The sequence below is a fragment of the Pan paniscus genome, chromosome 7 (genome assembly GCF_029289425.2).
Source record: "Pan paniscus chromosome 7, NHGRI_mPanPan1-v2.0_pri, whole genome shotgun sequence".
In the NCBI taxonomy this organism is placed as follows: domain Eukaryota; kingdom Metazoa; phylum Chordata; class Mammalia; order Primates; family Hominidae; genus Pan; species Pan paniscus.
This window is the reverse complement of record NC_073256.2, coordinates 96,054,437-96,059,489: the sequence shown is the minus strand read 5'-3', so window position 1 is coordinate 96,059,489 and position 5,053 is coordinate 96,054,437. Positions and strand designations below refer to the sequence as shown.

At 41.9% G+C, this 5,053-nt stretch overlaps 1 non-coding gene across 1 annotated transcript; it reads left to right on the top strand.

Annotated features, from left to right (window-relative positions):
- Positions 1-947: 947 nt before the first annotated feature.
- LOC112440760 (small nucleolar RNA SNORA20) lies at positions 948-1,078 on the top strand. The gene has a single exon (XR_003028773.1). It is a non-coding gene; the product is annotated as a small nucleolar RNA SNORA20 (small nucleolar RNA).
- Positions 1,079-5,053: the final 3,975 nt, after the last annotated feature.

The window sequence follows — 5,053 nt, the reverse complement described above, 5'->3', positions numbered from 1 at the left end:
TGGTGGCTCATGCCTGTAATCCCAGCACTTCTGGAGGCCAAGGCAAGTGGATCACCTGAGGTCAGGAGTTCTAGAACAGCCTGGCCAACTGGTGAAACCCCGTCTCTACCAAAAACACAAAAATTAGCTGGGTATGGTGGTGAGCACCTGTAATCCCAGCTACTTGGGAGGCTGAGGCATGAGAATCACTTGAACCCAGGAGGTGGAGGTTGCAGTGAGCCGAGATCACACCACTGCACTCCAGCCTGGGCCACAAGAGCAAAACTCTGTCTCAAAAAAAAAAAAAAAAAAGAGTATAAGGAGAGAATCAACATAATCAAATGTGCTTTAATGGGAGGGTAAGAAGTTTTCACAGCAGTCTGCTTGAGAGATGATGGTTGTGGTGACGATGATACAGAGAGGCAAATGGGTTGAAGATGTATTTAGGAGATAGAATGGGAAAGACTTGGTGATTAATTAATGGGGAGGGGGCACAGTAAGGAATCGGAAGCCATCAAGTAGTCAAGGAAAAGTCAATAATGACTCCTAGATTTCTGGCTTGAGCAACTGAGGGGATGGTGGTGCCCTTTACTAAAATGGAGGACAGGCTGGAAGCAGTGGCTCACGCCTGTAATCACAGCACTTTGGAAGGCCAAGGCGGGCAGATCACATGAGGTCAGGAGTTTGAGGCCAGCCTGGCCAACATGGTGAAACCCCGGCTCTACTAAAAATACAAAAATTAGCCTGGCGTGGTGGCGGGCACTTGTAATCCCAGCTACTCGGGAGACTGAGGCAGGAGAATCACTTGAGCCTGGGAGGCAGAGGTTGCAGTGAGCCGAGATTGCACCACTGCACTACAGCCTGGGCAACAGAGTAAGACTCCGTCTCAAAAAATAAATAAATAAAATAAAATAAAATGTAGGACACTGAAGAAAGTAAGAATTTCCATTTTAGAAAATATTGAGCTTCTTCCCATTTATTTGCTGCTATAGTCTCATAATGATACAAGCAGTTATATGCATGGGATAAAATAATATTGGGACATTGTAAATTGAAATGAAGTAACCATTTTCATCTTTTCTGCATGGACAAGACATTGTTTTTGGTTTTAAAAAAAAGAAGAAGAAAGAAAAAAAAGAAACAAAAAGAAAATCCTGAGCTTTGCATGTCTATTATGACACATGCTGTGAACATGTCCAGCTGACCACTGGATAGACAGTGATGAAGGTCTAAGAAAAGTCTTTGCTGGAGTAATCAATTTAAGAATCACCAGCATGAAGATGGTAATGGGAGTCTCAAGAGTAAATGGGATCACCTAAGAAGCATTTGCAGAGTGACAAGAACAGAGGAACTCAGGATGGAGCCCTTAGGAACCCCAGCATGTAATAAACAGTACAGGAGGAAGAACCATTGGAGGAGACTGAGGAGATAAACCACAGTAGACAGGTCACCAGAAGGACACACCACAAAACCAGGGACAGAAGAGAGGTCATGAAGGGGTGATCGGCTGTGTCAAACATTACTAAGACATCGAGATTTAAATCCAGATTGAAGTGTACATTAGATTTAGTAGCATGGAAGTCTTTTTTAATCTTAGTATGAATAAAGTACCCAAATAACTAAGGCAAAGTTCTCTCAGGTAACCTCTTGATCCCAGTCCACTTGTTTTGGGAACCAGGCTATGCTTGTTTCCTACAGTGGAATTAAAAGTCAGCATGGGTGGCACCTGGGGAGGCCGAGGTAGGCAGATCACCTAAGGGCGGGAGTTCAAGACCAGCCTGACCAACATAGAGAAACCCCGTCTCTACTAAAAATACAAAATTGGGTGGGCGTGGTGGTGCAAGCCTGTAATCCCAGCTACTCGGGAGCCTGAGGCAGGAGAATTGCTTGAACCTGGGGGGCGGAGGTTGCGGTGAGCCAAGATCGTGCCATTGCACTCCAGCCTGGGCAACAAAAGCGAGCTCTGTCTAAAAAAAAGTCAGTATGGGTGCTATGACTACAAGAAATCTACCCACATGAAAAAGGCATGTGAGGGGAAATGGAGCATGTGAACGATTTATACAGAGGTATTAACAGGAAGATTTTATATATTATTTTCTTTTATTATGCTTTTTAAAAATACTTTTTAAATTTTGAGGATTTGGAAACTCTTTTTTTCTTTTTTTTTTGAGATAGCATCTTGCACTGTTGCCCAGGCTGTAGTGCATTGGCACGATGACTGCTCACTGCAGCCTCAATCTTCCAGGCACAAGTGATCCTTCCACCATAGCCTCCCAAGTAGCTAAGACCACAGGCGTGCACCACCATGTCTGACTAATTTTGTGTGTGTGTGTAGAGACAACATCTCCCTATGTTGCCCAGACTAGTCTCAAACTCCTGGGCTCAAGTGTTCCTCCCATCTCAGCCCCCCAAAGTGCTGAGATTACAGACATGAACCACTGCACATAGCCAGAGTTTCTTTAAGAGTATGTAAAAATGTTTATGGATTATACTTTGGGTGGGGGAAGACAATATTCTCAGGAAACAGAAATATGGAGGCTGAATTGGAAAGTGAAGGATGCAAAGGATGACAAAATAGGACATTAGGAATAGAGTTCTTTGGACAGGACACATTTGGCCACAAGGGATAGAAAGAGTCAAGGCTGTGCTAGACGGGAACCTGTGGCCAGGGGAAGTTGCAAAAGTGTTTAATGTTGATGCGAAAAGCTGACAGACAGGGCAAGACTGGAGTCACAGAGAGTGCAGAAGACACAGTGAGCACAAAGTTCAGAACCCAGAATGGAGACACACCCCCTCCATCGGTCCAGGGCAAAGGGAAGGCAGTTCAGGTGTGGTAATTTGGGGACAGGAAGTTGACAGTGGCTCAGTTGATCACTAGTTTATGAAGTTGAAGGTGAAATCCCTAGCAAGAATAAGAGGGCATAGCAGGTAGTCAAGGGAATAAAGATGGTGAAGAAGCGTTGGAATGTGTTTCTTTTTTTTTTTTTTTTTTGAGGCAGGGTCTCATTGTGTCACCCAGGCTGGAATGCAATGGCACAATCTCGACTCACTGCCAACTCTGCCTCCCAGGTTCAAGTCATCCTCCCACCTCAACCTCTTGAGTACCTGGGACTACAGGCACATGTCACCATGCCAGGCTAATTTTTGTATTTTTTGTAGGGAGAGGGTCTCGCTGTGTTACCCAGGCTGGTCTCGAACTCCTGGACTCAAGTTATCCACCCGACTCAGCCTCCCAAAGTGTTGGGATTACAGGCGTGAGCCACTGCACCCAGCCTGGAATATGTTTCAAAGAGCTTTCGTTAATAAACATGGTTTGATTCTGAGGAGCTGTAGTTTTTATTATTCATACACTTTGCAATTAAGTAACACATATTCAGGAGCCTTAACATGGTTTACATTAGACACCAGAGATCAATTAAGAAATTATATCAGTATTGGGAGAGAATTAATGATTGTAATGAAATATATAAAACATTAATTACTGTTAAGATAACTTTTGATTGATATATATAATTAAGTTTATAATACTTGAAATTATATTTTTTCAACTTCACATAAACTTGTCACAATTTTATGTTGGACCTATACTAAGAATGCTCTTTTTATCAAGAAAATTTAGGTGGATTTTGCTCCCTGTCTTTTTGCAGTATTTGATTAACTATTCTTCCATTTTCTGATCCACCTAATACAATAATACATTTTTGTATATCCATTCCTTAAAATATAGATATTTTCTACACCTTCTATCCTTCTGAATAAACTACTATTAAAACAATAGTACTTTCTCCTCCCAACACACTAATTTTCTCTTTGTTTAACAATAACAACTAATAATGTGCATTGTCCTAACTTTTTCAAAGTGCGTTCACATACGTGATCCTATTTATCACCATGACAACACTATAACTTATGTATTATGGTCATAATTTCAATGTAAAGAAACCAAGATTACTTCCTCAAAATCACCTGACTAGCAAAAAGCAAAGCTTGAAACCATAAAAAAGAACAAGATCATGTCCTTTGTAAGGAGATGGATGGAGCCAAAGGCCATTATCCTTAGCAAACTAACACAGGAACAGAAAACCAAATACTGTATGTTCTCACTTACAAATGGGAGCTAAATGATGAGAACACGTGGACACATAGAGGGGAACAACACACACCGGGACCATTTGGAGGATGAAGTGGGAGAGGAGGGAGAGGATCAGGAAAAATAACTAATGGGTACTAGGTTTAACACCTGGGTGATGAACTAATCTGTACAACAAACCCCCATGACACAAGTTTACCGATGCAACAAACCTGCACTTGTACCCCTGACCTTAAAATAAAACTTTAAAAAAAAAGCAAAGCTATGATTTAAATCTAAGTCTTCTGATTCTTCAACTCAAATGTATTTATTTCCACTATACCAGTGTTTCCTAGGTGGCCTATGAAGAAATATATTTTATTTAAATTGTTACAGATTTTAGTGTAACTTTACATAAATTATTTAAATAAAATGGTGATCAGTTTAACTACAGTCATATATCCCTTAATTATGGGGATATGTTCTGAGAAATGTACCTTTAGGCAATTTTGCCATTGTGTGAACATCATAGAATGTACTTACACAAACCTACATGGTATATAGGCTATTACACACCTAGGCTGTAAGGTATAGCCCAGGGGTCCCCAACCCCTGTATCGCGGACAGGTACTGGTCCATGGCCTGTTACAAACTGGGCCACATAGCAGGGAATGAGCAGCAGGTGAGCAAGCAAAGCTTCATCTGTATTTACAGCCTCTCCCCATTGCTTGCATTACCTCCTGAGCTCCATCTCCTGTCAGATCAGCAGCAGCATTGGATTCTCATAGGTGTGCAAACCCTCTTGTGAACTGTGCATGCGAGGGATCTAGGTTGTGCACTCCTTACAAGCATCTAATGCCTGATGATCTGAGGTGGAACAGTTTCATCCCAAAACCATCCCCTCACCCCACCCCATTTGTGGAAACATTGTCTCCCATGAAACTGGTCCCTGGTGCCAAAAATGTTAGGGCTGCTGGTATAGCCTATAGCTTCTAAACTACTAAC